We start from the raw sequence: 23,021 nt of genomic DNA on the forward strand, positions 1-23,021 counted from the left end.
CCTCCAGTTAAGGATGCGGTGTTGCCACAAGCTTGGGGTGTGAGGGAGTGTTGCAGATGTGGCTCAGATCTGATATTGCCGCGGCTGTGGCATAGGCTGGCAGCTGCAGCTCCGATTCAGACCCTGGTCGGGGAACTTCCATATACTACAGGTGCAGCCCTAAAGAGAAAAACATTTTTACAAAGTTGTGTTTATTTCAATAATTTTCAAGGACTTCCTATTGTGGTTCAAACCCAACTAGCGGTAACAAACCCAACTAGTATCCAGGAGGACACAGATTCAATCCCGGGACTTGCTCAGTGGGTTAAGTATCCGGCATTACCATGAGCTGTGATGTAGGTCTCAGACATGGCTTGGATCCCGAGTTGCTGTGGCTGTGGTATAGACTGACAGCTACAGCTCCTATTCGACCCCTAGCCTGGGAACTTTCCTATGCCGTGGGTGCAGCCCTAAAAAGATGATAATAATAATCTTTCAAAATTGACAAATATAGTCTTGGGCCTCTGCATGATCACATGACTACTGAGCCTTGGCATTGGGTCTGTACCAGATTATACTGGCATAGTTATTGTGTGTTATCAGGAACAGGTTTTTTGTTTGTTTGTTTGTATTTGTTTTTCCGCACCCACAGTATGTGAATGTTCCTGTGCCAGGGATTGCACCTGAGCCACAGCAGCACCCTGAGCTGCTGCAGTGACAATGCCAGCTCCTTAACCCACTGCACCACAAGGGCACTCCAGTTTGGATATTATTTTTGTTTTATATTTGCGAGGGTTCTTAATATCTAGTTTATAATTAACACTGGGAATCTTTTCTTGTAAATAGTCCACTTTTGCCGAATCTCCTTGAGTTCATGGGTATCAATCTCTTAGTGACCTTTGAGGCCTGTGTTACAGGCAGATGAGTGAGGGAGGCCCAGGAGGTGTCTGTCTTTTTCTAGTCATACTGTATATGTACAGAAAGATAGGGACCAAGACCATGTGAAAGTCTGGCTTCAGACATTGTTGAAAGATATTCTAGAGCCAGGATTACCAAGTACGGGGAGTTGGAAGGAAGTATCATGGCGTGTAAAGGGTCCGAAAAACAAAGGATCAAATAAGAGGTCCCCAGCTCTGAGCTGTGTGCTCCAGACAGTAACCAGTAGCCATGTGTGGCTATTTACATTAATTAGGAGTTCCCGTTGTGGTGGCTCAGTGGTTAATGAACCCGACTAGCATCCATGAGGATGCGGATTTGATCCCTGGTCTCGCTGAGTGGGTTAAGGAGCTGGTGTTGCTGTGAGCTGTGGTGTAGGTTCGAAGATGCAGCTCAGATCCCATGTTGCTGTGGCCGTGGTGTAGGCCGGCAGCTACAGCTCTAATTTGACCCCTAGCCTGGGAACCTCCATATGCTGTGAGTGCGGTCCTAGAAAAGAAAAAAAGACCCCCCCCCAAAAAAATTAACTAAAATTACATAAAATAAAGGTTTCGGTCCTCAGTCACAGTAGACACATTGCAAGTACTCAGTTGCCACATGTGCCTTGGGGCTGTCGCAATAGACAGCCCAGGCATAGAATGGCTCTCTTCATCACATAAAATCCCGGTGGACAGTGCTGCCCTGGAGGGAGCAGCAGAGGGGAAGCAAGATCTGAGGTGGTGTGAAGGCGAGAAGGAGGAAGAGAGGAACATCGGTGACAGGAGGAATGATGCCGACAGACAGAATCCCGTCGTCAGTGTCTCAGACTTACCCGTTTTTGAGGATCCTGCCAGTTTTAGGGAGTACTGGTCAGGAATTGTGTGGAATGATCTCTCAGGAGGAACATGCCACACTCATCAGCACATATCAAATGCTGACCACATGATTTAATCAGTGTTGATTTTAACCTTGATCACTTGGCTGAGGTCCTCAGCCCCTTGGTTTTAAAACTCTCTACTTTTGCTCACAATGCCTAAAATTATTTTCCAGCCCAGATTTTCTTGAACTCCAGATTGAGATATCCAGCTTCATGTTCAATAGCTCTCCATGGAGCCATCTGTCAGGAAACGGTACTGACTTTAGCTTCAAAGTATTCCAGGGTGTTGGCTGCTCGACACCATCTCTACCTCTCCTGCCCCAGCCACCATTGTCGTAGACTGGCTGATAATTAACTTCCTAACTGGCTCCCTGTTACTTCTTTGCCTCCTTAGAATCCATCATCCACACAGCAGTCAGATTCACCTTTAAAAAAAGAACTTTAGTGGAGTTCCCGTTGTGGCTCAGTGGTTAACGAATCCAACTAGGAACCACGAGGTTAAAGTGGGTTAAGGATCTGGCGTTGCTGTGAGCTGTGGTATAGGTTGCAGACGAGGCTCGGTTCCCGAGTTGCTGTGGTGTAGGCCGGCGGCTACAGCTCTGATTCGATCCCTAGCCTGGGAACCTCCATATGCTGCAGGAGTGGCCCAAGAAATGGCAAAAGGAAAAAAAAAAACAAACAAAAAAAAACACAAAAACACCTCAGTGACATTTACAAACACACAGGAAAAGTGCACATAGTATGAGTTTGCATTGAATTTTCACACACTGACCACACCTGGCTATCTGGCACCCAAAGCAAGAAACAGCCTGCAACTAGCAACTCCTTGGGTTCCCTTCCTGTCACTTCACTCTTCTCCCAAGAATGACTGCTGTCTTGACTTCTAAGAGCTTAAGTTACTTTGCTCTGTTTTTGTACTTGATGTAAATGGAATCATACAATGTGTAATGTTTGAGTCTAGCTTTTTTCTTTTTTCTTTTTTTTTTTTTTTTGCTTTTTAAGTCCACACCTTGGGCACATGTAAGTTCCTAGGCTAGGGGTCAAATTGGAGCTGCAGCTGGCAGCCACAGCAACTTGGAATCTGAGCCCTGTCTGTGACCTACACCACAGCTCACGGCAATGCTGGATCCTTAACCCACTGAGTGAGGCCAGGGATTGAAGCAGCATCTTCATGGATGCTAGTTAGGTTCATTACCCGCTGAGCCACAAGGGCAACTCCCAAGTCTGGCTTCTTTTATGCAACGTTATGTGTGTGAGAGTCATCTAGGATGGTGCATGAAATGGGGTTTGTTAATTGCTGCAAACTATTCTGTTGTGTTAGTGTGCCACAATTTTTATCCATTTTACTGTTGATGGACATTCAGGTAGTTCCCAGTGTGATGGACATTCAGGTAGTTCCCAGTGTTTGGCTATTATGTATCATGCTACCGTGAATGTTAGGGTACATGGGTTTGGGGAAATATACGTATACATTTATGTTGGGTATATATCCAGGAATGGGATTTCTGGCTCAATAGATGCTAGGCTTAGCCTTAGTATATATTGTCAAACACTTTTTTTGGCAAGTGGTTGTACACCAGCAAGTGATCTTTTAAAACATAAAAGTTAGGAGCTCCTATTACTCATCATTTGAAAACCCATCAGTGGTTTATTAACTCATTCAGAATATTAGCCAAAGTTCTTACAATGGCATATAAGGCTCTGTGCAGCTGGTCTCCCAACTGGGCTTTGAACATGCTAAACGTACTTGTATCTTAGAGCCTCTGCCCTATCTGCTCCCTTTGCCTTCTTTGTCTTGTACCATGTATCTGCGTGGCCTGCTGCCTTGTTTAATTCAGATGTCTGCTTAAGTGCCACATAGCATTTCCTATCCATCTGTTTATTTTGTGCTATTTTTCCTCTTAGTGCTTACTTCCTGGCATATCTGTATGTTTAACATATCTAAAATACTATGGTTCCCACTAGAGACTTAGTGTTTTGTTAACTGGTTATCTTCAAAAACAGTGGACATTAGTAGCTGTTCAATAAATGGACAAATGGACGCAGAAAATAGTTATAGTTGTAATAGACATAAGGTGTCTAGAAATTTGGGGAGAAGGGGAGTAAGGCAAATGAGATTCAAATTGATAAAAATTATATTTTTCGTAAAATAATACACAGCTTCAAAAAACACAGGACTTAGTGATTAAAAATAGCAACCCTTTGTCTCCTCCCAGTTCCCCCTCCCCAAAGTTGACTACTTTCCATGCTTAGTTATTTCTTATGCTTTTCAATTTGACATTTTTAAAATTTGTAGTTTTGACCTACACTGCAGCTCACGGCAGTGTCAGATCCTCAACCTATTGAGTAAGGCCAGGGAATCAAACTGGGGTCCTCATGGATGCTAGTCAGGTTCGTTAACTGCTGAGCCACGATGGAAACTCCCTTTTTTTTTTTTTTTTTTTTTTTTTTGCACATCTTTTCTTAAACAGCTTCCTCCCCCCACAACCCCTGGAATTTTCCACAAGTCCTACTGTGTTTGCTTACTTCTCTTCACATAAGTGCATTATTATCCCCTACTCATTCCACATGGGGTTGTATATCCATTCTTGAGGTTGTTTTGGAGACATTTGTCCTAGAATTGCCAGCAGGAACTAGAAAACTGGACTGGCCTGTTGCCCTGAAGCTTACCTTCACAAATTAACCTAAGCATTCTATTTATCTTTTCTCCTCTGTGTAAATGTTTAACTTTGGGGTCCCAAATCAGAGTCTTTCTTGGTTTACTCACTTATCTTTGGAGAACATGTTCTTTAATAGTTCCCAGAGAAAAGATACAGGAATGGTACTTTATTTTTTAAAGATCTTGTGTATCATTTATCTATTGCCATGGTAATGCTACATAGCAAATAACTGAGAAACATCAGTTGCTCACAGTAAGTATTGGTCACATTTCTGGGTAGTTGGCTAAGGGGCCCTGCTGACCTTGGTTGGGAGTTGGCTGACTATCGACTGGTTTCAGCTGGTCTTGGCTGGGATGACTGTGGTAACCTAGCCCTGCTTTGGATGTCTCATCCTCTTTGAGGACCAATGGTCCAGCCATGGTGTGCTCTTCATAGGGTGATGGCAGAGGGCAAAAAAATGCTTAGGTGCTTCTCTCGTATTTTAAATACAAGCTGCATATTTTTAAAAAAAAATCCTATTTTGTAACTATAGTCAACTTATTGGACAAAAAACAGATCTGTGCAAATGTGCAAAGAAAAAAATTAAGATGAGTAACATCCTTCAGATGTCTGATGAAATGTCCCTTTCTCAGGGAGGTATTCTTTCCCTTCTTATATTAGCTAAGATTCTCCTCTAAGTCTTTTAACACTGTTGCTGTTCTCTCAAAGTATTTATCACACTGGTTATTTGTTTCAAATTGGTCTGTCCCATTAGACCTTAACTTTCATGGAAGACAGAGACCATATCTATCAAAGGGTTAGCCTAGCACCTGCAATAGTTAAGTATACAATAAATGTCAGATAAATGAATATGATTAAATATCAGGAAGATGAAGTATTTTTTAGGGTTCTTTGCGGGGGGTGGTTGCGGCACACACCACAAATGGAAATTACCGGGCCGAGGATCAAATCTAAGCCACAACTTCGATTTACACCATAGCTGCAGCATCACTGGATCCTTAATCCACTGTGCTAGGCTGGGGATCGAACCTGAGCCACTGCAGAGACAAATGCTGGATTCTTAATTTACTGTACCACAGTGGGAACTCCTTTAGGGTTCTTTTTATTGAATTTTTGTGTGTGAAGTGTGTTCTTCAAGGATTTAGCAGAAGGAGGGAAAACATTACCAACTGGCACGAGAGATAAGCTGGTTCCCCTTTGGGCTTTTTGCTGGGCTCCCCTGTGTAATCAAGGTTGTGAAGCTTTGATTAGTGGTACGTTCTTTGTGGCTCTAGGGCCTTTGAATACAAATAATTGTTCTCATCAGTGTATTATGGCTCTGGGACTTGTAAGCAGCTGGAAGCGAGTGTTAATATATGAAACATTATTGTTCTGAGTTAGATGACAGTACTTTCACTGTTATTTCAGATGAGTGTTTGAAGGACACATTTTTAAACTGTGACTGAGCTGCAGTACAGTTTTATGATGGTGTTGCATTCAGTAAACTTGGGCTGCAATATATGTGAACTTCTGAATGTATGAAAAATTAATGTTAATTAAACCTAAGTTATAGAAAGCCTTCTATACATGAACTCAAAAACTAACTATAAAAACTGTTCTTTGGAGTTCCTGCTGTGGTACGAGGGGATAGGTGGCATCTCTGGAGCACTGGGACACGGGTTTGTTCCTCCTGCCTGGCACAGTGGATTAAGGACCTGGTGTTGCTACAGCTGTGGGGTAGGTTGGAGCGGTGGCTAGGAGCTGACCCCTGGCCCAGGAACTCCTTGTGTCATGGGGTGGCCAAAAAAAGAAAAGGAACAACAAACAAACAAAAACTGTTCCTCAGCATGAGCTTAATGTGGGTTTGAGTAGTTAATCAATCTGTGATGTTCTAATTAATCTTTTCAGCCTTTTCATAACTTGTAAAGAGATTCATATTTTTGTGACCCATTGTTTGGCCAATATAGATACCGACTTTAATTGTTACGATAGGAACTTGGGACAGAGTTAGAAACTGGCTCCCACAATTGAAACAGATCTTGCTCAGGTGTGATCTAAATGTTTATATTTCTTGTTAATGATAAGTTTTTGATCTAATTAAATGGTAAATATAAATGAGACCTCATATCATGGAATTTTAGATCATAAAAGGACAGTAACGTCTTAGTCTCTACTTTTCATTTTCGATAGTACTTGGATTGTGAGTTTTAGGAAGCTGCCATTGGTTGGCAGTATTTTTTTTTTTTTTTTCTTTAAGGCTGTACCTGCAGCATAGGGAAGTTCCTTGGCTAGCGGTAGAATTGGAGCTACAGCTGCCAGCCTACGCCACAGCCATGGCAACATGGGATCCAAGCCGCATCTGTGATCTACACCACAGCTCACAGCAATGCTGGATCTTTAACCCACTGAGTGAGGGCAGGGGTTGAACCCATATCCTCATGGGTAGTAGTTGGATTTGTTTCCACTGAGCCACAAGAGGAACTTTTTTTTTTTCCTTTTTAGGGCTGCACCCGATGCGTATGGAAGTTCCCAGGCTAGGGGTTAAATGAGAGCTGCAGCTGCTGGCCTCTGCCACAGCAGCACAGGATCTGAGTTGCATCTGTAACCTACCCCACTGCTCACAGCAGCACCAGATCCTTAACCCATTGAGTGGGGCCAGAGATAGAAGGCACATCCTCGTGGAAACTAGTCAGGTTCATTACTGCTGAGCCACAATGGGAACTCCTGGCTGGCTATAGTTGTTTGGTAAATATTTGTTGAATTAGTAAATGAATGTACATTATTGATAGAGGGTGAAGACTAGAGAGGTTAAACTCCGATGTTCATACAATTAGTGGAACAGCTAAGGCTAAATTGGGCAATTGAAGAAAATTAAAGAAAAGGATGACTACAGAAAGTATTATATATTAATAGAACTCACAGAAACACTAATAAAAATTTTTCTATTATTATAGTTCCTACTAACCATTAAGAGAATTACAGTCTTTTAAGGTGTAGCAATGGCTCCACGTCTATAGGTACCAAATTTTTTGCAGGGGAAAAAAATGTGTTATTAATCACTTTAAAGAAGTATGTGTAAAAAGCTTAGGAAATAATCTCTTTAGAACAAGATAATTCTTACACAGTCAAGCCCAGAATATAAGTTAAATGGAATTGTGTGATTAAATTTCAATCACTGTTAAGGACCAAAAAACTGAATTTTGCTAATCTAACATGCAATAGAAATATGAAAGGGAAGAGTCTTATCTTTTCTGCAGCAAATGGACAAAATTCTTTGCGTAGGAAACCTTGGCAGACCTAGAGAATTCTAAATTGCTCTAATTGTTTTCTCTCTTTTTCTCACAGAAGAATTTGAGCAGTTGATTTTTTTTTTTTTTGCTTTCTATCTTAAACATGTTTTTCCTCTTCTCACTCTCATGTTTAACTTAATTAGTACTCCTCTTCTGTATCTACATGTTTTGTCTGATACAGCCAAAAAGGCATTTCTAGGAGTTCCACCATGGTGCAGTGGTTAACGAATCCGACTAGGAACCATGAGGTTGCAGGTTCGATCCCTGGCTTTGCTCAGTGGGTTAAGGATCCAGCATTGCCGTGAGCTGTGGTGTAGGTTGCAGACATGGCTCGGATCCTGAGTTGCTGTGGCTCTCGAGTAGGCTGATGGCTACAGCTCTGATTAGACCCCTAGCCTGGGAACCTCCATATGCCGCGGGAGTGGCCCAAGAAATGGCAAAAAGACAAAAAAAAAAAAAAAAAAAGAGGGGGGGCATTTCTAAAACATCATTGAAAACTCTCAGAGCTTCTTTTCCTACCAAGTTCCCGTGCTTCCAAGTGAATGGCCCTAAACAGGCCGATAGCCCACAGTCTCATGTATGTTCTCGGTATTCCCTGAGTGTACTCTTGGTTGATGCGTCACCTTGCGCTACTTCAGACTCTGCCTTGGGTTCCTACTGGCTGCTCTCAGTCATATTCCTTCTAGCCATCAACTCCGTCAACATCTTGACCAAGTCATGAATACCCAGAAGCTCCTAGTGTTCAAGCACTTAATGGCTTATTCTACAGTTCTACCCAAGAGTATTTTCTTGTTTGTTTTAAATTATCAGATCAGGTTGATGGAATAGCTCTTTAAGTTACAGTATATCAGTTAACCACATGTCATCAAAGGACAGTAGTAAAAGCAGGATTGGGAGCATGGAGAGTTTGCCTAGTTCTCTAAGCAGAATGAATATGCCCTGCCAATGAAGAGAGACCTCAGATTTTGGTGGTTTATTATCCCTCAGCTTGGTGATAGTTTTCTCTATCTGCTAGACTGTGCCTTACCCCTGGACATTGGTGGTTTTTTTTGTTTTGTTTTTTTGTCTTTGTAGGGCTGCACCCGAGGTATGTGGAAGTTCCCAGGCTAGGGGTTAAATCGGAGCTGCAGCTGCCAGCCACAGCAATATGGGATCTAAGCCATGTCTGTGACCTACACCACAGCTCACGGCAATGCTGGCTCCTCAACCCGCTGAGTGAGGCCAGGGATCAGACCTCTGTCCTTATGGATATTGGTCAGATTTGTTACCACTGTGCCACAGTGGGAACTCCTGGACATTGTTTTGTGCTTGCCCTGATTCACCTGTAGTGTTCAGTGCCTCTTTGGGTTTGTAGGGTATAAATTAGCTCTCTTGTTCACTTGCCTTATTTTACTTAAAGAAAGTGATCATGTCTGGCCACTGAATCTCAAGATTACAAAGACAGTGCATTTGATTTCAATTTGAGCGTGGGTAGTAATGGAGCATTTGGTCTCGTGAGTTCTCAGAAGCCCAAAGTAAAACCAACATGGAACTTAAAGACAAGTCAATTTCAGCTTAATATTAGTAAAATTTCCAATAAGTAGAGCTAGTAGAAAATGTTCTGGGAGTCTCCACTGTGGCACAGTGGGTTAAGAACTGGACTACAGTGGCTTGAGTTGCTGCAGAGGTGCAGGTTAAGCCCCTGGCCCATGCAGTGGGTTAAAGGATCTGTAGGTTGCAGCTGCAGCTAGGATTCCATTCCTGGACCGGCAGCTTCCACGTGCCATTAAATGGGTGTGGCCATTAAAAATATTTCTGTATTGCCCCCAGATGTGCAGTTAAATTCTTAGGGATGATTCAGCAGAAGCTAGATAAGCAATTGTAGGGTTTTGTGTGGGCACTGATGTGTGGGTAGGGTGGGCTAAATGATAAGTGGTCAGACTGCTGACTCAAGGGTAAATGCTCTGTGGTTGTAGACTAACGAAGGAGGCAAGCGGAGAAGATTTCTGGCTGGTGGTTAGTCAGGGAACAAGACGAAATTGCCCAGGGACGATATACTTGGAAGAGCGAAAGGCCACATACAAAAGCCCAGGAAGTGGAACTGCTGAAGGAAAACACGCAGAGGAAGAAAACCAGAACAGGACAGCATACAGAGGCCTAGGGAAGAGAGTTGGAAGAAGGAAGAAGGAATTAGAGGATTTCATAGAAACTTATTTACCCTAAAGCAGTTGTCCCCAAGGTGAAGCTGTACGCACGGTCAACTGCTAAGATATTGTAGGACTCATATGTATCTTCAAACACGAATATATCTTTATATAAATATATACTTAAATATTAAATTTTTTTCAAAGGTATTTCATGATATATAATAATAGAGTGGTATTTGTGTATAACATAAATAAATACAACTATACTAGAGGAGGTGTAATCAACATTTAACTAATAGAAGACACAGTCAAAAAATGTTTTGAGTCCTCTGTCCAAAAAATAAAATGCTCTCAGTCTCTTCTATGCTTACAGATTTCCTATTTAGGTTTAAAAACTTTTTTTTTTAAATTAGGTTAAACACACAAACATATGGGAGCTCCCTGGTGGTGTAGTGGTTAGGACTCGGTGTGTTCCCTGCTGCAGCCTGGGTTCAATCCCTGTCCTGTTCTGGGAACTGAGATCCCATGTCAAGCTGCTGCATGCCCCAGCCAAAAAAAAAAAAAAAGAAGCCATACACATACTTTTTTTTTTTTTTTTTTTTTTTTTTTTTTTTTGTCTTTTTGCTATTTCTTCGGGCCGCTCCTGCGGCATATGGAGGTTCCAGGCTAGGGGTCGAATTGGAGCTGTAGCCACTGGCCTACTCCAGAGCCACAGCAACTCAGGATCCAAGCCGCATCTGCAACCTACACCACAGCTCACGGCAACGCCGGATCCTTAACCCACTGAGCAAGGGCAGGGACCGAACCCTCAACCTCATGGTTCCTAGTTGGATTCGTTAACCACTGCGCCACGACGGGAACTCCAACATACACATACTTATACATAGAATACGTTCATTGTTGTGTAACCATGACCGTCTTCCATCTCCATAATTGTTTTTCTCTTGTAAAACTGAAACTCTTCCCATTACACAAAAACCCATTTCCCCCTCCTCACAGCCTCTGGCAACCATCATTCTACCATCTGTCTTCATGATTTCTTGACCGCCCTAAGTATCTCATACAAGTGGAATCCTGCAGTATTTCCATCTTAGTGGTTGGCTTAATTTGCGTAATGTCTCCAAGATTTATCCATGCAGAATTTCCTTCCTTTTTAAGACTTAATAATATTCCATTATGTGTATGTACCACATTTTGCTTATTAATCAGTCCATGGACACGTAGTTTCCTTCTCTGTTTTGGGCTGTTGTGACTAATGCTATCAGCCACAAGAGAGTGCAGATACCTCCTCCTTTCAGTTTTTTTTTTTTTTTTTTTTTTTTTTTTTTTTAGCATAGACCCAGAAGTGGAATTGCCAGATCATACAGTCATTCTGTTTTGAGGGACTGCCACACCATCTTCCTCAGGAGCTGTACCATTTTACATTCCTATGAACAGTTCACAGGGTTTCGATTTTCCACATCTTCATCAACACTTACTGTTTTGTGTTGGTTTTTGGTTTTTTTTTTGTTTTTGTTTTTTGTCTTTTGTCTTTTTAGGGCCATACCTGTGGCATATGGAGGTATCTAGGCTAAGGACTGAATAGGAGTTGTAGCTGCTGGCCACAGCACTATGGGATCTGAGCTGTGTCTGCGACCCACACCACAGTTCACGGCAGTGCTGGATCCTTAACACACTGAGCAAGGCCAGGGATCGAACACGCATCCTCATGGATCCTAGTAGGGTTTGTTAACCACTGAGCCACAAAGGGAACTCCCTCAATTTGTTATTTTAACAGGTTTTTTGGTTTTTTTTTGGCATGGAATCTTTAAGGTTTTCTATGTATAAGATCATTTCATCTGCAAACAGAATTTTATTTCTTCATTTGCAATTTGGATGCCTTTCTTTTTTTAGCCTAATCATCCTGGGTAGAATTTCTAGTACTTCGTTGAATAAAAGTGCTGAAAGTGAGTGTCTTTGCCTTGTTCCTGATTTTAGAGGAAATACTTTTTGAATCTTGGACCATTGAGTATGATGTTCTCTGAGTTTTTCACATCCAGCTTTTATTATGTTGAGGTAGTTTCCTTCTGTTCCTGCTTTGGGTGGCTTTAACATGAAAGGGTATTGAATTCTGTCAGATGCTTTTTCTGCATCAATTGACATGATCATGTGGATTTTTTTTCCCCTTCATTGTGATAGGGCATATTTTAAATTTTTTTACCTCTTATTTATATCTGTTGAACCATCCTTACATTTCAGGAATCAATCCCACTTGGTCATGGTATATAATTCTTTTAATATACTGCTGACTTCCGTTCGCTGCATTTTATTGGAGATTTTTGCCTCAGTGTTCACAAGAGATGCTGGTCTGTAGTTTTCTTGTTATTGTTGCTGAAACTCGGCCTCTGTCCACTGGTGCTGAATAGAAACATGGAGACAGAATTTTGGGTGAAAGAGAAAAAGATAGCTTTTACTGCTTTGTCAGGTAAAGGAGGCCACAGCAGGCTAATGCCCTAAAGACTCTGCCCCCCATTGGGAAGCATTATGGGGAGTTTTATAGTAAAAAGGAGAAAGCCAGGTTTTTAGATAGACAATCAGAATAGGGGCAAACATGCGTTCTTCTGTCTTTGGGGGAATCTTAATCATCAGAGCTGATGACATCAGGAGATCTCGGCATGATCATGATGGGGGTCTGGGCTATTGCCTACAATAACAGTACTTGCAAAAAGGGCATATTGATCAGAGATTAGGACAAACTAGGAAAGTTTCTGAAAAAAAACCTGTGCTAATAATCTAACCCACAAACAATTGTGCTCAGGGTGCCTAATCTTTAGTTAACAGGTGATTGAGTTGAGGGTTCAGGACAAGGAAGGATTCTCAGCTGTTCAGTTTTAAGGTCTTCATTTCTAAGAGAAGCCTAAGAAATAGATCTTTTCTCTTAGGTGTATAAGATGTCTCCATCCTTTTGTGTATCCCTCGAGAAAGAACCAGAATCCTGCCCCAAGGCTCTACTGTTGTTTCTTGATGGTTCTTCCCTTATCTTTGCAACTGTCTGAACCTGCCCCTTGGAACTCGCGGAAGGCTGTGGAGGCTGCGGAGGCTGCATGAGGCCCATTTCCTAAAAACAAGAAATGGGGAACACAGACAGGCTTTTGTGCCCAGGAGCCCACAGGGCCCTGCTTGGTTACATTATGTCTGTACCTGGCTTTGGTATCAAGTTAATGCCAGGCTCACAGAATGAGTTTGAAAGTATTCCCTCCTTTTCCATCTCTTGGAAAAGTTTGAGAAGGATTGGGGTTAGTTCTTTAAATGCTGGATAAAATTCACCAGTGAAGCCATCAGGTCCAGGGCATTTCTTTGTTGGGAGAGTTTAGCTTACTGAATCAATCTCCGTATTAGGTATAGGAATAATCAGATGTTCTCTTTATTCATGATTTATTCTCAGATTTTGTGGTTCTAGGAATTTGTCCGTTTCACCTCGTTATAGAATTTCTTGGCATCCAATTGTTCACAGTACGCCTATCTTTTTTATTTCTGTAGAACCAGTGTTAATATCCCACTTGCATTAAATTTGAGAAGTTTTCAGCCATTATTTCTTCAAATAGTCTTTCTGCCCATTTCTCTTTCTCTCTGTTCTTGTGGGACTCCTACCATGTACATGTTGGTTGGCTTGATGGTTCCCACAGTTCTTTTAGGCTCTGTTTGCTTCCATCTTGTTTCTTTTTTCTTTTTTCAGACTCAGTAATTTCTATTGTCCTTTCTTCATGTTCACTCAGTCTTTTGTCAACTGGAATCTGCCTTTGACTCCTAATGAATTTTTCATTTCAGCTGTGTGCTTTTTAGCTTCAGAATTTCCTTTTTTCCTGTTTTCGCTTTAATAATATTTCCATTTTGCTCACACATTGTTTTCTTGACTTCTTGCATATCTCCCTTTTGTCTTTCAGGCATCTTTAAGACAGGTACTTTGAAATATTTGTCTCATATATCAGCCATCTTTCAAGGATAGGTTTCTATTGTTTTTTTCTTTCTTTCTTTCTTTTCTTTTTTTTAAATGGGCCATACTTTGCTCTTCCTTTATGTGCCTTGTGATTTCACTTAATTTTATGTTTAATGAACACTGGGCTTTTAGGTTTAATAATGTGGTCAGTCTAGAAGTCAGATTTCCTCCTTCCTCATGCTTGTTTTACTAATTGTTGTTTTTGCTTTTAATTGTTGTAAGTGGCTCTTTGCTATCAGAGAGAATCAGCCTGAGGTATAAATGTATGGTCTTCCCAGGTCATAATCTTCTACTACTTTCCAATTTTCTCCATGTATGCAATTGTCTTTAAATGTCCTAGTCTTTAATGTCTGGCTCCAGAAAGGGGAAAAGGTGAAAAATGAGAGAGAAGGGGTTTGGCCTTTTAAATCCCCTGGAAGTCACTTCAGCCAGAAGGGCAGGGGCTGTGACAATGCAGAGGAGGCATAGTGATAATGGCCACTCATTTCCTATCTGCGCTGTGTGATCAGGAGCAGCAATCAGCAGTCAGAGCAGAGTGCCCCAGTATTTGGAGGACAGGGTCCTTTTTGCCCACCCTCGCTCCCAGGGCTCGGTGTGGAGGATGGGTAGCCACCTAAGTCTTCCCCTGGAAGTTGGAAGCCTTCAAAGTTCCAAAATAGTTAAATTGACAGATTTTGCCGGTGCAGTCGATGTCTAGGTGGGGAGATAGCTTCCGGTGCTTCACCCTCTGCCGTCTTCCCAGAATCCTCTCCCCCAGTTAGTTGTAGAAATACTCACTCATCAGAACTTGACTGGGTGTTAACTTTTTGCCCAACCCTAATGACGTGATGAAGACTCAGAGAGACACGTAGAAGATACCGCCCCCGACTGGTTAGGGCAGTGTCTCAGTTATCTGCTGCCCCCTAACAAACCACCTCCAAGTTGAGTGACTCAATACAGCCACCATTTTATTGGTTCAGGAATTCATCGTGAATGGTTATCTCTGCTGCAATGATGTTTGCTGGGCTCACTCATGGGTCTGCATTCACCTGGTGGCTGGAAGGTCTGAGGTGGCCTCACTGATGATGCTGGCTGTCACCTGGAGTGCCATGGTTCTCCTCTCTATGTCCGCTCTTGCCACGTGGTCACTCATCCTCGGGGCCTCTCTCTCTGCATGGCCTTCTCTCTAGCAGGATAGGCTGAGCTTCTTTACGTGGTACCTGGTTTCCCAGGAGGTGGAAGCTGTCAGGCCCCTTTGGGTCGAGGCCAGGCCCTGGCACAGTGGTCACATCTGAAGATTCTATCGATCAAGTCACAGGGGAGCTCAGGGTCAGGTAGAGAGGAAACAGACTCTACCTCTTGGTGGGAGAAGTAGTTCTATGTCTGCAGGTTTAGGAGGAGTTGCTGGTACCTGTCTTTGCAGAATATCCAGCACAGACGTCTACAGACAGTCTCTTGAATCAATATAGAATCAAAACAGCTGAATTAGAATGAAGTCGAAATTGAAGGTAAGATATTGACTGCACCCATTTTCTCTCCTGTTAGGATGTACACTCCACAAAGGCATGGATTTTTATTTGTTTGGTTCATTGCTTTCTTCCCGGGCTTGAGAGCAGCGCCTAGCTCAGTGACTATCTGCTGAACATAGGACTGCTTGCTGGGGACGCAGTAGCAGAAGGTTCGATACAAACTAGCTCTGACAGAGACAGTGTGAGTCTGCAGCCAAGTCTGCAAAGAGTGATAAACAGGAACCAGTGCCTCAGGGGTGGGAGGCAGCATTTGTTCACTATTCCACAGCACTGAGTGCCCGCCTTTGCCAGACGTCAGGGGGACGTAAGAGACCTTCCCTTGAGGAGGGGGGGGTCCCAGCATCTCAGTGTGTGACATGTGCTAAAACATGGAAGAGAGAGAGGAGTCGTCTTGGGATGGCAGGGGAGGCTCCTGCACGGGCGTGCTCAGGTGGGACTGAGCAAGGCGAGTGGGACTGAGCAAGGCGAGTGTGACTGCAGCTGAGCTGGAAAATGATGGGTATGGGGCAGGTGTGCCTGAGAAAATCAAGAATCTTGAAAATAGTCACCTGCAGGGTGTATTTATCAGATAAGTGATAAGGATCTCCTCCTCTAAGTTCTTAAAGGTGTGAGTTACATGATGAAAACTAGATTTGAGATGGTTTCTGATTATGTGCTGCAAAAATTTTTACATCAGTGATAAGGAAAGTGTCGGTGATGGTCATTCATTATTAGGATTGGTGAGTTTGTGGACATGATTATTCCCCTTACTTGGTTCTGTAATGCTTTAGACATTAACAAAGATCATTGCCAAGTATATGTGTCAGGGTGGAAGGCAAAAATACGTTAATTATTGGTTTGTAGTAGTATCTTCCTTCCCCTCCCTCCTTCCACCAAAGGGAAGTGATCACAGCCCTTGTTGTGAGTGAATCGGAAGAGGAGGTGGATGCAGGATGGAGAGGAGCTTCGGCGCTCTCTTGTGACTCGGTGGACTAAGGATCAGGTATTGCCACTATAGTGGCTTGGGTTGCTGCTGTGACTCCAGTTCAATCCCTGGCCCAGGAACTTCCACATACCACGGGGAAAAACTGAAAGATGGAGAGGAGTTTTTGAACATTGAGTTCCATTATGTAAACAGGTGTAATTTTAAAGTCCCTCTTTCCTGAGTAACCTCTGTCCATATAGTGAAGCAAACCACCGTATCAGAAGAGCTGGCACCATGTCTGGATGAGCAGGGAACCTTCCATTGTCTTTTGATCACCTTGAGCAGCTCCTGAAGAAAATTACTTTTGCTTCAGTGAATAACTTTTGTCTTACCTAAAAACTTAGCTCTGATCTTCATTTTTCTTCCCCCTTTTTCCCCTAAGGATACTGGAGTAAATAAGTTTTTTTTGTTTGTTTTTTAATTGAGGCTTGCCTGTTATGGCAGGGAAGGAAAAATACTTTGTTTTATGTGAGTTCTTAGTTTGAGTCCTATCTACCTGCCTCCAAGAAAATGAAACATTGAAAGGTACTTAGGGTTTTTTAAAAAAATGTCCTTGACTCAGTTTTTCAACTCTAGGGCTCCTGGTTCATACAAGGTAACTGGTGACAGAAGGAACAGTGTCATTTATAATAACAGTCGTCACAGCCCCTTACCTTGTGTGTCCATTGGCTTTCAGGTGAACAGGGCACAAGGCCAGTGAGAGAGGTGAGGAGAGAACAAGCCCAATTCCTGGTCTGGAAACTCCTCGCCGAATCTTCATACTGGTTTTACTTATTTATTTATTTTTAAATTCATCTGTGTCTTTTGTTAACCAACATAAATTACTTGTTTTCTGGTTTCTCGAAACAGCAGATTAGACAGCATTTGCTGCAATAATGTCTGTCCAAGTGGTTGGCTGTAAAACTCTAGCACCGCGTTCATCAGAAGGACATGGGCAAAGGCAGCTGGTTTTACCGGTCCCATCCACCTTATTTTCAGGGCAGCCAGCTTAACCTTCTTTCTCTTAGGTTTGTTCTTCTTGGGGGTGGCGTGAGATAAGGTCTCAACACAAGATGAGGAGTGGACTTCTTTGAATGTTGTAGTCAAAGTCCTCTTCCAGTTGTTTACCAGCAAAGCAAATTCTTTGCTCATCAGGACTGAGGAGGAGGAGGAATTCTGTCCTTATCTGGATCTTGGCCTTTGCATTTTCTATTGCATCTGACGGCTCAGCCTGGAGAGTGATGGTCGTCACTGTTGTCTGCATCTTGGCTGCAGTTCCAGTGCAGATGGCAGGTTTGAAAGCCCTTCAGTGTGATCCTGATCCCCTTTCTAATGTCTTCCCCCTCTTTGGTTTGGGAGGTGCGAGGGAAACGTCTTTGTCCCTTCCTTGATGTGCGGTGCCTTGAATGGTTGTTTGAGGGTGTGGAATTGTAAAGATATTCAAGTGTACCTTCTCATAGCTTCTATCCTGACCTCCAACCAAATGGAGAATTTGCATTGTTGTTGGACAGTGAGATGAAATCTTTCTCTTCATGATTGAGACTCGTCCAGAAGAAAACTCTACCCTTCTAGGTTCTTCTGGCTGGTCTAAGCATCACATTGACACAAGTTGGATTAACAGAAAACGAAATTTAATTTTGGGTTGCCAAATGGGATGGGAGTATGGGGAGAAGAGAAATAGGTAAAAGATATTAACAGGTACAAACTAGGAGCCGCAAAATGAGTCATGGGTATGAAATAGACAGTGTGGGAATATAGTCAATAATTAATATGTTTGAATGGTGACAGATCATGACGACTTACCATGGTAATCATTTTGAAATGTCCAGAAATAGCAAATCACTATGTTTGTAATAAGGACTAAGGTAATTTAATAGATCAACCATATTTCAAAAACAAATATCCAGTGAAAAAGAGATCAGATTTGTGGTTACCAGAGGCACGGGGGAGAGGGAAGAGGAATTGAATGAAGGTAGTCAAAAGGTAGCACCTTGGCAGTTATCAGATTATTAATTGCTAGAGATGTAATGTACAACATGATAAATACAATTAGCAATGTTGTGTTATAGATGAAAATTGTTAGGATTTACTCTCAAGAATTCTCATCACAAGGTTCTAGGTCTTTGTGTATATATGAGATGATGAAAGTTCACTAGTCTGATCACTTCATGATATCAAATTATTATACTGTACACCTTAAAAAGTTATACAGTGCTGTGTATGTTAAGTATGTGTCAGTAGGAGTTCCTATTATGGCTCTGCTGGTTAAGAACCCCACTAGTATCCATGAGGATGCAGCTTCGATCCCTGGCCTTGCTCAGTGGCTTAAGGATCTAGCATTGCCATAGGTTGCAGATGTGGCTCAGATCCGGAGTGGCTGTGGCTGGCAACTGCAGCTCTGATTTGACCCCTAGCCTGGGAACTTCCATGTGCTGCAGGTAAGGCTCTAAAAAGCAAAAAAAAAAAAAAGAAAAAAACCCAAACTTGGAATATTTGAGGGAGTGAGGAAGGCCTGTCTTAAACTAGCTTAAAATCTTAAATACAGTATTTTTCAAAAAATGTTATATTATCATTTGTGTATGTGTGTATATGTTTATATGAGGTAAAAACTTAAATCACATAGTACCTAGCATGATCCTTAAGGAGTTTGCAATTACCTGAACCTTTGTTTTGCATGTAAATGGATCCTTCTGAGTGCTTGAGGCTACTTGGAAAGGGTTCTTGATAGTTTAACCAGTAACCCTTCAAGTCTTGGTTATACTCAGAATTTAGTAAACTGTTTTAAAAAAATTTCGCATGGCTAGGGTGAAAATCCCTGTAGCTTAGCTGCATGAAGTATTACATTATTAAGTAGAATTACTTGGATTTTTTTTTTTTTTTTGTAGAGAATCTACTGTGCTCTTCATATAGACGTGCATCTGCCAGACTATTACATCTGTTGCACACACACTGATGTGTACATGTGTATGTATTACAGTCCCTGAGCATACTGCATATATGTGGACAATTTGAGGACATGATCTTTGGGTATAAACTAGACTAAGCTTTCTGAGGGCAGGAATCTTATGCCTTGGCAGTCTTTCAAAGAAAACATCTTTGGAGTTCCTGCGTAGCAGGTTAAGGATCCAGGGTTGTCACTGCAGTGGCTTGGGCTGCTGCTGTGGCACTAGTTCAGTCCCTGGTTCAGGAACTTCCACATGCCGTGGGCATGCCCAAAACAACAACAGAGTAAACATATTTGCCAAAGACTGCTCTGGTACCCACCTTAGAGGGGGGCAGCCTTTATGAGGAGCAGCTCCAGTTCCTTTCTGCTTTTCTGTTTTGGGTGCTAATGAATGGGGTGGGGCAGTATGTGTTGGGGAGAGGCTGGGAGGTTGAGCTGGGCGCCGTCAACCTACTAGTGAGTGGAGTCTGATTCCTGCCTGTTCCTTGGAGTCTGATTCTCTGGCTTCCACGTCGTGATTACAGTAGATGATGCTCCCAGTATTAAGGTCACTGAGTTTGGGTTGGTATTTATGGTGGTGTGGCTATTATACGAAATATCCAAAATTCTGTTGTTGGAGAGATCAGAACCTGCTGGGGTGACCCTGTTATTTTTTTTCCTCTTGAAACTGAGGTGTAGTTGGTATACAATATTATATAAGTTACAGGTGTTCAATATAGTCATTATTTTTGTTAGATATTTATCAAATTTATTGACCTTTTGAAAAAAACAAAGTGGTTTTATCTAATTGTTTTTCTGTCTTCAGTCATTAGAACAGTGGTACTTCTACCTTTTTTCATCTCCCCTCTTTTTTTTTTTTTTTGTCTTTTTGTTGTTGTTGTTGCTATTTCTTGGGCCGCTCCCACGGCATATGGAGGTTCCCAGGCTATGGGTTGAATCGGAGCTGTAGCCATCGGCCCACGCCAGAGCCACAGCAACTCGGGATCCGAGCCGCGTCTGCAACCTACACCACAGCTCACGGCAACGCTGGATCGTTAACCCACTGAGCAAGGGCAGGGTCCGAACCCGCAACCTCATGGTTCCTAGTCGGATTCGTTAACCACTGCGCCACCACAGGAACTCCCATCTCCCCTCTTATAATGGCAGTTTGTGACATCTTTTTATTTTTTATCATAAAAAGTAAAGGACTTTTATATGATCAGAGCTAGTAAGATGTTGATTTCACTCTGTAATGTAAGCACAGTTAAGATGTCTTTGACTTGTATAGAGGTTGAATCTGTAAATCACTTACATTCTTGACTGTGTAAATACTGTTCACTTCCTGGTACTGTGCCTTGATTACATTTCCATCTGTAGAGTCTATTTTCTCATTGCTTTTTGTTGTTGTTCTTTGAGGCGTGTGCCTTTATCATATGCTGAATTGTTTTCAGATTGCCCATTTTATTCTAGTCTACTGAGTTGTTTCTCCCTCCCCTCCCTGGAGCCCATGCTACTCCAGACTAGACTAGTTACTCTTTAGGCCTTTCTCCTAATTGTCATCCTGTGAATTCTCATTATTGCTTTCCTAGTTTAGATTGTTTCCTGAATCCCTTATTTCTTCCTTTCTTCACATACTCCCTGATTATGATGGAACATAGCCACAAGGACCATCTTATGAGAGATATGAAGAAAGTACGCTTTCTGAATCCTTTTATTCAGCCTGTATGTGTAGTGGCTAATTGGGTTGGGTGTGGATTTCTAGGCTGAAAAAAAAATTTTTTTATAGATTGCTTTACTGTCTACTAGCACCCAGTCTCTTTTTTAGATTTAGTATTTTTTTTAAAGTTTTATTGAAGTATAGTTGATTTAAAATGTGATAATTTCTGCTGTACCACAAAGTGACTCAGTTGTACACACAACCATTCTTTGTCAGATTCTTTCCCCATGTAGATTATCATAGAATATTGGGTAGAGTTTCTGACCTATTACAAAAGGTCCCCATTTGCCAATCATTCCATATACCACAGTGCTAGACTCAGTCTTACTAGTGAGGAGGCCAGTTTTACCCTAATTCTTGTTTCGTTATAGAGGACTGATTTTATACTTGATTTTTGAAAGATTGCAATGATAGATCTTGACATAAATCTTAAAAATGTTGTTATATTAGTTTCTTCTGTGGTGCAGTGGGTTAAGAATCTGACTGTAGCAGCTCAGGTCACTGCAGAAGCATGGGTTTGATCTCTGGCCCAGCACAGTGGATTAAAGGATCCAGCACTGCCACAGTTGCAGCATAGGTTGCAGTCCTTGGCCGGGGAACTTCCATATGCTACAGGTATAGCCATAAAATTTTTTTTGTTATTGTTACATTAGCCATTGATAGGCTCTTTTAGTTGGAAGGTGAATGATCTTTCTAAATACTACTTTGATAGTTTTCTCTATTTTCTTTCTGAATCCATTAACTATGTGAACTCTTAGAGTTACTGACTGCTGTGTAACAAACTACCCCAAAAGTTGTTTGAAAATAATCATTTTATCACACTCACAGTTTGTGTGGATTTCAGACATGGCATAGCAGGGGTGGCTTGCTCTGTACTCCGAAGTCTGGGGCTTCAGCTGAGAAGACTTGAAAGGCAGGCTTAAACAGCTGGAGGCCAGAATCATATGGAGACTTCTTATGTATCCAATGTCCACTGGGTCAAGTTGAAGGCTGTGCTCAGCTGATACTATTGACTGGAGCACCTACAGCTGGTCTCTGTGTAACTCGAATCAGCACAGCATAGTGGTTGTATTCTGAGCAGGAGAATCTGCAGAGGGAGCTTTAGAAGGTGGCCTCTTTAGACATCAGGCATCCCAAGAGAACAAGTAGAAACTGCTAGGGTTCTTCTGACCTAGTCTTAGAAATTGCATTAGTTCTGCTCCATTCTTTGGGTTACTTGTGCGTCAGCAGGATCAGCCTGGACCCAAGGGGAGGGGAATCACACCCCATATCGCTCCATTACAGAAGAGAGAAACAGCACAGTGCTGAGCTTGTAGTCCAGCTACATGGTGAAAGAACACCTCTGAGTACTGAAATACTTTTTTCTGTTTGTTTTTTTGTTTTGTTTTCTGTCTTCTTAGGGCCACACCCGCCACATATGGAGGTTCCCAGGCTGCGGGTCGAATTGGAGTTGTAGCTGCCAACCTGTGCCACAGCCACAGCAATGCCAGATCTGAGCCATGTCTGTGACCTACACCACAGCTCATGGCAACGCCAGATCCTTAACCCATTGAGTGAGGCCAGGGATCGAACCCTCAACCAAATGGTTCCTACTCGTGTTTATTTCTGCAGTGCCACGATGGGAGCTCTTGAAATATTTAAATTTTGATGATACCTCCAGGTGAGTTCCTGTCCCCAAGGAGTATTTTCTAGCTCAAGAGCCCAGTCACAAAAACAGGGAGTAAAGTATAAACAGAATAACCAAAAGATCCGTTTAGGATAAGCAGTGAAGTAAGAGAGAGAAAGTAAAAGTGAGGTTGAGCGTTTGGTCAGGAAGTGATGGGGAGGGTCTCAGTGGTTGTAGGGTCACAGGTCAAAGGGAGCAGAGTGCGCTAACCAGCCCTGTTAGGAACCAGCCACTCCTGGCCTGGAGCGCTGATCTGTCAGTTCAGAAACATGGCACCACACTCGCTCAGGAGCCTGTTACTATCCAGAAAAACCCAGGTTCCTTAATGCTGGGAGGACCAGGGGGAAAAAAGACTGGATTTCACATTGCATTGACATATGTGTGTTCTTTATTCTGAAGCCAAGTATGTTTTAAAGAACAGAGATAGTCTTTTTTGTCACCTGAGTGAAAAATCTCTCTGAA

General features: G+C 42.3%; 2 protein-coding genes and 1 pseudogene across 5 annotated transcripts in view; 1 reads left to right on the plus strand and 2 right to left on the minus strand.

Moving 5' to 3' along the window:
• Window positions 1-23,021, minus strand: part of PCGF6 (polycomb group ring finger 6) — a 1,082,924-nt gene that overhangs the window by 742,992 nt on the left and 316,911 nt on the right. The window lies entirely within an intron of this gene.
• The window catches only part of CNNM2 (cyclin and CBS domain divalent metal cation transport mediator 2), a 168,058-nt gene that overhangs the window by 56,703 nt on the left and 88,334 nt on the right, over window positions 1-23,021 (plus strand). The window lies entirely within an intron of this gene.
• Window positions 17,096-17,517, minus strand: LOC146397033 (ubiquitin-ribosomal protein eS31 fusion protein pseudogene; annotated as a pseudogene).

Source organism: Sus scrofa, chromosome 14 (genome assembly GCF_054392235.1).
Source record: "Sus scrofa isolate SSC_HxYL_T2T_F1_AM1 chromosome 14, Sscrofa_HxYL_maternal_Yorkshire_Landrace_v2.0, whole genome shotgun sequence".
Classification (NCBI taxonomy): Eukaryota; Metazoa; Chordata; class Mammalia; order Artiodactyla; family Suidae; genus Sus; species Sus scrofa.